At 47.9% G+C, this 11,826-nt stretch overlaps 1 protein-coding gene across 1 annotated transcript in view; it reads left to right on the top strand.

Annotated features, from left to right (window-relative positions):
* Positions 1–11,826, top strand: part of FLYWCH1 (FLYWCH-type zinc finger 1) — a 133,833-nt gene that overhangs the window by 88,474 nt on the left and 33,533 nt on the right. The window lies entirely within an intron of this gene.

Raw genomic sequence — 11,826 nt, 5'->3', positions numbered from 1 at the left:
TCTTTTAGGATTATTAGCCCGTTTGTGGATGGAGACTAGCATTTTTATTATTTATGTATTTGAGAGAGGGGAAAGAGAAAACCAAAGCCTCACTGGCATTTGTAAAATAAACACGGATGGGGGCGGTAGCACAGTGGCTTAAGCGCAGGTGGTGCAAAGCGCAAGGACCGACTTAGGATCCCGGTTCGAGCCCCCTGGCTCCCCACCTGCAGGGGAGTCGCTTCACAGGCGGTGAAGCAGGTCTGCAGGTGTCTGTCTTTCTCTCCCCCTCTCTGTCTTCCCCTCCTCTCTTCCATTTCTCTCTGTCCTGTCCAACAATGATGACATCAATAACAACAACAATAACCACAACAAGGGCAACAAAGCGGGGGGGGGGGGGGGGACTGGCCTCCAGGAGCAGTGGATTCATGGTGTAGGCACTGAGCCCCAGCAATAACCCTGGAGGCAAAAATAAATAAATACTGAGGGCCAGCAAAATAACTCACCTGGATATGGTGCTGATTTGCACGCACCACCCAGGTCCAAGCCCTGCCACCCTTGCCAACGCCCTCCTCCTCACCCCAAGGATGCTTCCTTGCTGTAGTCTCTTCATCCTTCCCTCTCTCTCTACCTCTCTGTGTCTGAGAGAAAAGAATAGACAAAATGAGGGCAGTGTGACCAGGGTGATGGTTCAGTGAATAAAGTGTTGGATTCTCAAGTCTGAATCTCAGCTTCAGATGTGCCAGACTGATGATGCTCTGCTTCTAGCCTCTGCCTGCCTGCCTGCCTCTCTCTCTCTCTCTCCCTCTCTCTCCCTCTCTCTCTCTGTCTCTCTGTCCTAAATAGATAAAATCTAAAAAGAAACGAGGAAATGAGGGAAACTTGGTGCTGGTATGTTTTCCTCTCTCTCACCTGCCCTGGCTGATGAGACCCCAGCAGAGCGGAAGGAGAGGGGAGGCTGGGAACTCTGGCGGCTCAGGCATGCAAGTGAGCTACTTCTGTGCAGCCTCCCTGCTTCCTCAGAGGAAAACAAAGAACCAGTGTGGTAGCTCAGTGACAGAGCACATGCCTCGTGAGAGTGAGGCTTTGGGTTCCGCACACCCTAGCACAAACACAGAAATCATAACAGAGGGGCCAGGCGGTGGCGTGCCTGGCTAAGTGTACACGCTGTGGTGCGTAAGGAGGTTCGAGGCCCTGGTCCCCACCTGCAGGGGAAAGCTTCACAAGTGGTGAAGTAGAGCTGCAGGGGTCTCTCTGTCTCTCTCCCTATCTTCCCCTTCCCTCTAATTTCTCTCTGTCTCTATCCAATAATAAATAAATCATAACAAAATGGCACTCCAAGGACCCAACCTTCATAAGAGCCTGGGCACAGGAGGGAGCTAATGTCCAGTGAAGACTTTTGGTACAGAGTTAAAAAAAAAAAAATACCTCACATATCCCACAGACCAAGACTTAAATAGCCATCTGTGTGGTCTGGGAGGTGGCGCAGTGGATAAAGGACTGGATTCTCACCCATGAGGTCCTGAGTTCAATCCCTGGCAGCACATGTAGCAGAATGATGTCTGGTTCTTTCTCTCTCTCCTCCTATCTTTCTCATTAATAAATAAATAAAATATTTTTTAATGCCCATCTCTACGATACTGGTAATACTAAGTGGGACATAATTTGGGCTTTGTTCCCCAAAAGTTAATTGTTCTAACAAAAAGACTTTTAGACAAGGCAGAGAGCAAAGTTGTTATGCAAAAGACTTGCATATCTGAGCCTCCAAATTGAGGGAGGGGGAGAACAGGAGTGGGGTGGCCAGGCTGTTCAGCACCAGCTGCCCTCTGGAGTAACCAGGATCGTCTTGAGCGGGGCAGCAGGTAGCAGGAAGCTTATCTTTCCAGAAGTGGGAGAGGCACCACAGCCCTGCTCCACCATCCACATTGGTGCTGGGACTCGAACTCAGGGCCTCAGCTGACTCCACGTGAGCCACCTCCAGGCCCTCATTTCTGCCCCAACCCCTGGGCTCTCCCTGTGCTTTCTGTTTACTTTAACCTTTGGCCTGGGACTGTGCCCAAAGGCATGGGGAACAGAACCAGTTTTTCTCCCAACTCTTCACTCCTGCCCACCCCCTGTCTAGGTGACTCCCTGCATTCTGGTGACAAGCTAGAAAGAAGCTTCCAGAGGCCCAGTGTCCTCCTGAGGTCACAGTGGGGAGGCTGGGGGATCTCCACGGCATGGAGTCCTGGTCTGACAGGGCCCAGGCCTTGGGATCCCCAGACCCCCTGCATGTGCACACACACCGCACACATAGACACCGCTGGCTGGCCAGACCACAGGGCCTAGCTACAGAGCCCTTTGTAGCATTCCATGTCCCAAGCCCAGCTAGAGGAGCATGGGAAGGGAAGGGGACTAAGCGCTCCCCCAGGGGCTGTGCCCCCTCCCTCCTGATAGGCCGCAGTGACCCCCCTCACAACTGTTTTTCAGGCCCCTCAGCTTGGCTGCCAACAGAAAACTGCTAAAGGACAGGGAGACAGTATAGACTTTATGCAAAGAGACTCTCATGCCTGAGGCTCCAATGTCTCAAGTTCAGTCCCTCCCGCCACCATAAACCAGCAGCATTCGGTAAAATAATAACAATAAATTAGATGAAATTAAAGTATTTTAAAACCTGCAAAAATAAAATGAGTGGGGCCTTGGAAATAACTCCCTGGACAGTGCATTGCTTTACCATGTGCGCAGCCCTGATTGAGCCCGGCCCCCACCACACTGAAGGAAGCTTGGGCACTGTGATCACTTTTTCTTTCTGGCCTACTCTTTCTGCCAGTCTGTCTTTTTTTTTTTTTTTTAATCTTTATTTGATAGAGACAGCCAGAAATCAAGAGGGAAGGGGGTGAGAGAGAGAAGAGAGACAGAGAGACATCTGCAGCACTGCTTCACCACTTGCAAAGCTTTGCTCCTGCAGGTGGGGACTAGAGGCTCGAACCCAGGTCCTTGTGCACCGTAATGTGTGTACTCAACCAGGTGTGCCATCACCCGGCCTCCCCTTTTTTTTTAATTGCACCAGGTTTAGCTGGAGCTCAGTGCAGGAACCACTTCCAGCAGCTATTTATTTCTTTTTTTTCTTTCTATTTTATTTGACAAGATGGAGAGGATTGACAAGGGAGAGAGAAAAAGAGGAGAGAGAAAGGGCTGGGGAGACAGTATAATGGTTATGCAAAGAGCCTTTCAGGCCTGAGGCACTAAAGGTCCCAGATTCAATTCCCTGCACCACCATAGGCCATATTGAGCAGTGCTCAGGTAAAAGAAAGATGACACCTCAAGTCCTGCAGTAGCACAGCAGGTTAAGTGCACATGGCGTCAAGGGCAAGGACCGGCATAAGGATCCCGGTTCGAGCCCCCGGCTCCCCACCTGCAGGGGAGTTGCTTCACAGGTGGTGAAGCAGGTCTGCAGGTGTCTGTCTTTCTCTCCCCCTCTCTGTCTTCCCCTCCTCTCTCCATTTCTGTCTGTCCTATCCAACAACAATAACATCAAAAACAATAATAATAACTACAACAATTAAACAAGGGCAACAAAAGGGAATAAATAAATATTTTAAAAGAAAGAAAGACAGCAACACCTGCCTCGCCACTTGTGAATCATCCCTTCTGCCCTTCTGCAGGTGGATAGCAGGCGCTCGAACCTGAGTCCTTTTTTTTTTTTTTTTTTTTTTTTTTTTTTTCCAGAGCCCAGCTCAGCTCTGGCTTATGATGGTGGGGGGTAGGGGGACTGAAGCTGGGACTTTGGAGCCTCAGGTATGAGAGTCTCTTAGCATAACCATTATGCTATCTACCCCCACCTTTTATTTTTTTAATGGTTGTATTTATTTATTCATGAGAAAGAACCAGACATCACTCTGGTACATGTGCTGCCAGGGGATTGAACTCGGGACCTCATGCTTGAGAGTTCAATGCTTTAACCACTGCACCACCTCCTGGCCCACCCTGAGTCCTTTCTCATTGTAATATTTGCGCTCAACCAGGTGCACCACCACCAGAGGTCCCCCCTCCCCATGTGGTCTCTATCTTTAACTTTTTTTTCAATCATTATCTTTATTTATTGGATAGAGACAGCCAGAAATTGAGAGGGAAAGGGGAGATAGGAAGAGAGGCAGAGAGAGACACCTGCAACACTGCTTCACCACTCACAAAGCATTCCCTCCGCAGGTGGGGACAGGGGGCTTGAGCCTGGGTTGAGTATTGTAACATATGCACTCGACCAGCTGTGCCACCACCTGCCTCCCCCAACATTTTTAATTAGTTGCATAACACCCTGAGAAAACGCAACTAAGATTTGGGGCTTTCTTTCTTTCTTCATTTGCCTCCAGGGTTATTGCTGGGGCTCGGTGTCTGCACCAAGAATCCACTGCTCCTGGTGGCCATCTTCTTACCTTTTTTTCCATAGTTGTTGTTCCTGCTGTTGGATAAGACAAAGGGAAGTTGAGTGGTCTGGGAGGTGGCGCAGTGGATAAAGCATCGACTCTCAAGCATGAGGTCCTGAGTTCAATCCCCAGCAGCACATGCACCAGAGTGATGTCTGGTTCTTTCTCTCTCTCTGCCTGTCTTTCTCACGAATAAATCAATATATTCTTTAAAAGAGAGAGATAGAAATCACGAGAATAGGGGAAGACAGAGAGGAAGAGTGATAGAGAGGGAAAGAGATAGGGAGAGAGATAGGGAGAGAGACCTGCAGATCTGCCTCACCGCTTGTGAAGTGACCCCCCTGGAGGTGGGGAGCCAGGAGCCTGAACCAGGATCCTTGTACCAGTCCTTGCTGTTTTTGTACTATGTGTGCTTAACCCAGTGTGCTACCACCAGACCCTCAGATTTGGGGCTTTTTATTGTTTTCATCTCAAGTATGTATTTAGGATTCCTTTACTGGGGACTGGGAAGCTGGGCCCCCTTTGGCTCACACATGTTACATGTGTAAGGACCTGGGTACAAGCTCCTGGTTCCCAGCTACCAGGGGAGGTTCACAAGTAGTGAAGCTGGCAGGTCACTGGCAAGTGTAAAGAGTCCACAGCCCGGGCAGTGGGGCTAGGCATCAGCTCAGCAGATTAAGCACAGGTGTTTGAGCCCCAGGCTCCCCACCTGCAGGGGGGTTGTTGCACTAGCAGTGAAACAGGTCTGCAGGTGTCTATTTTTCTCTCCCTCTCTCTGTCTTTACCCTCCTCTCTAGATTTCTCTCTGTCCTATCCAGCAGCAACAACAGCAATGGCAACAATAACAACAACACAACAACAAGGGCAACAAAATGGGAAAATGGCCTCCAGGAGTGGTGGATTCCTGGTGCAGGCACCGAGCCCCAGCAATAACCCTGGAGGCAACAACAAAAAAATTCCACAGCCCAGGCGGAGGTAGACTGCATAATGGTTATGCAAACAGACTCCCAAGCCTGAAGCTCCAAAGTCCCAGGTTCAATCCCTCACAGTCCCAGGTTCAATCCCTCACACCACCATAGACGGGAGCAGGGACCAGTGCTCTGGTCTTCCACAGCCCCAAGAAGTGGTACAGTTGATACAGCACCGGCCTCTCAAGCGTGAGGTCCCAAGTTCCATCCCTGGCAATTCACATGCCAGAGTGATGCTCCGGTTTGCTCTCCCCAGAGAAATTTAATAATTCAATTTATTACTCTTGAAATATTATATAAGGGTGGGGATAAATAGCATAATGCTTATGCAGAGACTCTCATATCTGAGGCTCAGGTTCAATCCCCCACAACATCGTTAGCCACAGCTGAGCAATACTCTGGTTACTATATATATATATAATTTAACAAATAATAAAGATATTACTTATTAATACGCACATATGTAAAAATAAATTTAAAGCTAAGTGTTTCGGGAGTCCAGTGGTAGTGCAGCGGGTTAAGCACACCTGGTGCAAAGCACAAGGACTGCATGAGGATCCCAGTTCGAGCCCCCGGCTTCCCACCTGCAGGGGAGTCGCTTTACAGGCAGTGAAGCAGGTCTGCAGGTGTCTTTCTCTCCCCCTCTCTGTCTCTGTCTCCTCTCTCCATTTCTCTCTGTCCTATCCAACAATGACAACATCAATAACAACAATAATGACTGCAACAATAAAACAACAAGGGCAACAAAAAAGGGAATAAATAAGTAAAAACAAACAAACAAAAAACTAAGTGTTTCTTAATTTTGAGAGAGACAGAAAGATCAGAACACTGCTCTGGCCTATGTGGCACATTCGAGCCTGGCACTCCACCCACTGAGCCACTTCCTAGACCAAACAAAGGGTTGGCACTACCCCACCCATGCCTGTGATTTCAGAGAAACCACTTATTTTTGGAAAGTTTCTAGAGCAAGGAAATGGGCAGGAGGAAGCAGAGCAGGCTTCAGAAACCCTGGAGACCAGGTCAGTGGTCTGAGTCTGGAGACTGGCCTCCGATGTGAACCCACCAGCTCAGGACAGGTGCTGGAGGAGGCTGGGGAAGACCCGCCTGGCTGCGACTGGGTGGGCACATTTTATCCCCTTTCTTGCTTTTTCCCCTTTCTTTCTTTCTTTCTTCTTCTTTTTTTTAACTTTTTCCCCTTTGTTGCCCCCCCGCCTTTTCTTTGTCTTCAGGGCTATCGCTGGGGCTCCGTGGCAGCACTAGGAATCCACTGCTCCTGGAGGCTATTTTCCCCATTTTGTTGCCCTTGTTGTGGTTATTATTGTTATTGTTGTTATAGCTGTTGTTGTTGGACAGGACAGAGAGAAATCCAGAGAGAAGGGCAAGACAGAGTGGACCTGTAGACCTGCTTCACTGCTTGCAAAGTGACCCCCCTACAGGTGGGGAGCTCGGGGCTCAAACTGGGATCCTTATTCTGGTCCTTGCACTCTGCGCCATGGGTGCTTAACCCGCTGTGCTACCACCCAGCCCCCGCCCCCATTGTTTTATTGTTGTTGTTATTATTATTGTTACTGATGTCATTGTTGTTGGATAGGACAGAGAGAAATCAAGAGAGGAGGGGAAGGTAGAGAAGAGGAGAGAAAGACAGACACCCACACCTATGGACATCTAATCTTTGACAAAGGGGCCCAGACTATTAAATGGGAAAAGCAGAGTCTCTTCAACAAATGGTGTTGGAAACAATGGGTTGAAACATGCAGAAGAATGAAGCTGAGCCACTGTATTTCACCAAATACAAATATAAATTCCAAGTGGATCCAGGACTTGGATGTTAGACCACAAACTATCAGATACTTAGAAAAAAATATTGGCAGAACTCTTTTCTGCATACATTTTAAAGACATCTTCAATGAAATGAATCCAATTACAAAGAAGACTAAGGCAAGTATAAACCTATGGGACTACATCAAATTAAAAAGCTTCTTCACAGCAAAAGAAACCATTACCCAAACCAAGAGACCCCTCACAGGATGGGAGAAGATCTTTACATGCCATACATCAAACAAGAGTTTAATAACCAACATATATAAAGAGCTTGCCAAACTCAACAACAAGACAACAAATAACCCCATCCAAAAATGGGGGGAGGACTTGGACAGAATATTCACCACAGAAGAGATCAAAAGGCCGAGAAACACATGAAAAAATGCTCCAAGTCTCTGATTGTCAGAGAAATGCAAATCAAGACAACAATGAGATATCACTTCACTCCTGTGAGAATGTCATACATCAGAAAAGGTAACAGCAGCAAATGCTGGAGAGGGTGTGGGGTCAAAGGAACCCTCCTGCACTGCTGGTGGGAATGTCAATTGGTCCAACCTCTGTGGAGAACAGTCTGGAGAACTCTCAGAAGGCTAGAAATGGACCTACCCTATGATCCTGCAATTCCTCTCCTGGGGATATATCCTAAGGAACTCAACACATCACCACTGATACTGAAACATTATAAATGCATATTAAGAAATGGGCTGTTCTGTTCTGTGGAATGATTACCATCACCAGGGTGCTTCTTGAGGCGAGTGGGGCAGCAGGGGAAGTGGAAAGGCTGCTCAGGTCAGCGGGGACAGGAGGGCATGTGCAGGGAGGGCTGTGCCAGCAGTGAAGGCCAGGCTGCCAGTGTGACCTGGTATGACATTGGAAAGGGGAGAGTCCAGCAAGAGTGAGGGAGACTTACCAGCTCCTTTCTCTGCGCTTAGGAATCCCTGGGGTGGCCAGCACCCTTGGGTCAGAGTACAACCCAGGTTCAAATCTGAAGAGTCCATTTAAAAAAATTAAAATCGGGGCCAGGCGGTGGCGCACATGGTGGAGCTCACATACTACAGTGCATGAGAACCCAGGTTCGAGCCCCTGGTCCCCACCTGCAGGGAGGAAGCTTCACGAGTGGTAAAGCAGGGCTGCAAGTGTTCTCTATCTCTGTCCCTCTCTATCACCCCCCTTCCCTCTCAATTCCTGGCTGTCTCTATCCTATAAATAAATAAAGAATAAAAAAAATCAAAATCTTAAAAAAGTACATGCTGGCCAAGAGTGACAGCATAATGGTCAAGCAAAAAGACTTTCACATGGGCCAGGCGGCACATCCAGTTTAACACACAGATTTCCATGCAAGGGCCTGTGTTAGAGCCCCGCTCCCCACCTGCACGGGGTCCTCTTTTTTAAAAAAAATATATTTTGGGGGTCGGGCGGTGGCGCAGTGGGTTAAGCGCATGTGGCACAAAGCGCAGGGACCGGCGTAAGGATCCCGGTTCGAGCCCCAGCCTCCCCACCTGCAGGGGAGTCGCTTCAAGGGTGGTGAAGCAGGTCTGCAGGTGTCTATCTTTCTCTCCCCCTCTCTGTCTTCCCCTCCTCTCTCCATTTCTCTCTGTCCTATCCAACAACAAAGCAACGTTAACAATGGCAATAATGATGACCACAACGAGGCTACAACAAGGGCAACAAAAGGGGGGAAAAAATGGCCTCCAGGAGCGGTGGATTCATGGTGCAGGCACCGAGCCCAGCAATAACCCTGGAGGAGGAAAAAAAATATATTTTATCAGGTTTTTTTTTAAAAAAAAGAATTATTTATTCATGAGAAAGATAGGCAGAGAGAGAAAGAACCAGACATCACTCTGGAACATGTGCTGCCGGGGATTGCCCCATCCACTGCGCCACCGCCGGGACCACTGTTTTTTTTTTTTTGTTTTTTGTTTTGGCCTCCAGGGTTATCTCTGGGGCTTGGTGACAGCTCAAATCTACTGCTCCTGGAGGCTATCGTTTCAAATTCATTGCCCTTGTTGTGGTTGTTATTGTATTGTTGTTATAGCTATTGTTGTTGTTGGATAGGACTGAGAGGAATTGAGAAAGGAAGGGGAGACAGAGAGAGGAGGAAAGAAAGACACCTGCAGACCTGCTTCACCGCTTGCAAAGTGATGCCCCCTGCAGGTGGGGAGCTGGGGAGGGTCATCTGCAGATGTCGAGTGTGCTACCACCAGCCCCTACTCTCTCTCTCTCTCTCTCTCTCTCTCACCTCCAGGGTTATCGCCTGGGCTCTGTGCTGACACCACAAATACACTGCTTAGAAGACATTTTGTCCATTTATTGGATAGGACAGAGAGAAATTAGGAAGGAGAGAGAAAGATGCCTGCAGATCTGTTTTGCCACTCATGAAGCATTCCACCTGCAGGTGGAGAGTGGGGGCTCAAACCCTGAGCCTTGTGCAGATCCTTGCACTTCGCACTATGTGCACTTAGTGGGTTACACCACCACTCAGCCCCTCTCCTTCTCTCTATATAAATATTTTCTCTTATTTAAAATTTCTTTGGGGAGGGGAGCTGGGTGGTAGTGCACCGGCTTAAGTGCACATAGTGCAAAGCACAAGGACCGGCATAATGATCCCAGTCTGAACCCTCAGTTCCCCACCTGCAGGGGGGTCACCTCACAAGTGGTGAAGCAGGTCTGCAGGTGTCTATCTTTCTCTCCCCCTGTCTTCCCCTCCTCTCTGGATTTCTCTCTGTCCTATCCAACAATAACAGCAACTACAACAATGGAAAAAAGATGGTCTCCAGGAGCAGTGGATTCAGAGTGCAGGCACCAGACACCAGTGATAACCCTGGAGACAATAAATAACAATACCTTTTAGTGGATGGGGAGATGGCTCAGTGGGTAAAGCATTGGACTCTCAAGCTTAAGAATACCTTTTAGGGGTTGGGTGGTGGTGCACCTGGTTGAGCGCTCACATTACAGGGCACAAGGATCCAAGTTCGAGCACTCAGTCCCCACCTGCAGGGGGGAGGCTTCATGAGTGGTGAAGCAGGGCTGCAGGTGTTTCTATCATCCACTTCCTTCTTGATTTCTGGCTATCTCTATCCAATAAATAAAGATAATAATTAAAAAAGAATACATTTTATAGGGAGTTGGGCAGTAGTGCAGTGGGTTAAGCATAGGTGGCACAAAGCTCAAGAACGGACGAAAGGATCCCAGTTCGAGCCCCCGGCTCCCCACCTGCAGGGGAGTAGCTTCACAGGCAGTGCTGCAGGTCTGCAGGTGTCTGTCTTTCTTTCCCCCTCTCTGTCTTCCCTTCCTCTCTCCATTTCTCTCTGTCCTATCTTACAACGATGACATCAACAACCACAACAACAATAAAAAAAAAAAAAGTGAGGGAGTCGGGCAGTGGCGCAATGGGATAAGCACACGTGGCGCAAAGTGCAAGGACCAGAGTAAGGATCCCAGTTGGAGCTCCCGGCTCCCCACCTGCAGGGGAGTTGTTTCACAGGCGATGAAGCAGTTCTGCAAGTGTCTATCTTTTCTCCCCCTCTCTGTCTCCCCCTCCTCTCTCCATTTCTTTCTGTTCTATCCAACAACAATGACATCAATAACAACAACAATAAAACAACAACAAGGGCAACAAAATGGAATAAATAAATTAAATAAAAATAATAAAAATTTTTAAAGTGCAATAAAAAGGTGGAAAAGCAAATATAATTTTTTAAAAGAATACCTTTTTTAAATATTTTATTTATTTATGAGAAAGATAGGAGGAGAGAGAAAGAACCAGACATCACTCTGGCACATGTGCTGCCGGGGATCGAACTCGAGACCTCATGCTTGAGAGTCCAAAGCTTTATCATTGCGCCACCTCCCGGACCACAAGAATACCTTTTATTTAAAAAAAAAAAGGATTTATTTTGAAGGTGGGGTAGATAGTGTAATGATTGTGAAGAGACGCTCATGCCTGAGGTTCCAAAGCCCCAGATTCAATCCTCAGTACCACTGTAAGCCTCTAGTTAAAAAAAAAAAAATTTTTTTTTTCATTTGGGGCCAGGTGGTAGCTTTTCTGATATAGTGAACACATTATTGTGTATGAAAACCCAGGTGCAAGCCCCTGCTCCCCGGATCTGCATGGGGGGAAGTTCATGAGCAGTGGGGCAGTGTTGCAGGTATTTCTCCTTTCTCTAACCCTCTGTAAAACAGAGAGGGAGAAAGAAAGGAAGAAAGGAAGTGAGACATAAAGAGAGAAAAAAAGAAAGGCCGGGTGGTGGCGCACCTGGTTGAGCGCACACGTTACAGAGCACAAGGACCCGGGTTCCAGCCCCCAGTCCCCACCTGCAGGGGGAAAGCTTCACAAGTGGTGAAGCAGGGCTGCAGGTGTCTGTCTGTCTCCGTCCTTCTCTCAATTTCTGGCTTTCTCTACCAAATAAATAAATAAATGGAGAAAGATTATGTTGTCGTATGCTTTACATTGGTTTGTTCTAGCCCTCCCCCGGAATTTTAACAACATTATGTAAAAAATAAATGTGTTTAGTGGTCCAGGAGGTGGCACAGTGGATAGGGCTTTGGGCTGTCAAGCATGAAGGGCCTGAGTTCAATCCCCAGCAGCACAAAAAACCAAAAATAAATAAATGTGTTTAAAAAAAAAAGAAAGAAAATGTCATCTCACCTGTGCT

Source organism: Erinaceus europaeus, chromosome 15, assembly GCF_950295315.1.
Source record: "Erinaceus europaeus chromosome 15, mEriEur2.1, whole genome shotgun sequence".
Taxonomy (NCBI): Eukaryota; Metazoa; Chordata; class Mammalia; order Eulipotyphla; family Erinaceidae; genus Erinaceus; species Erinaceus europaeus.
Note: the sequence above shows the minus strand (reverse complement) of the source record. Positions and strands in the feature narration are given on the sequence as shown.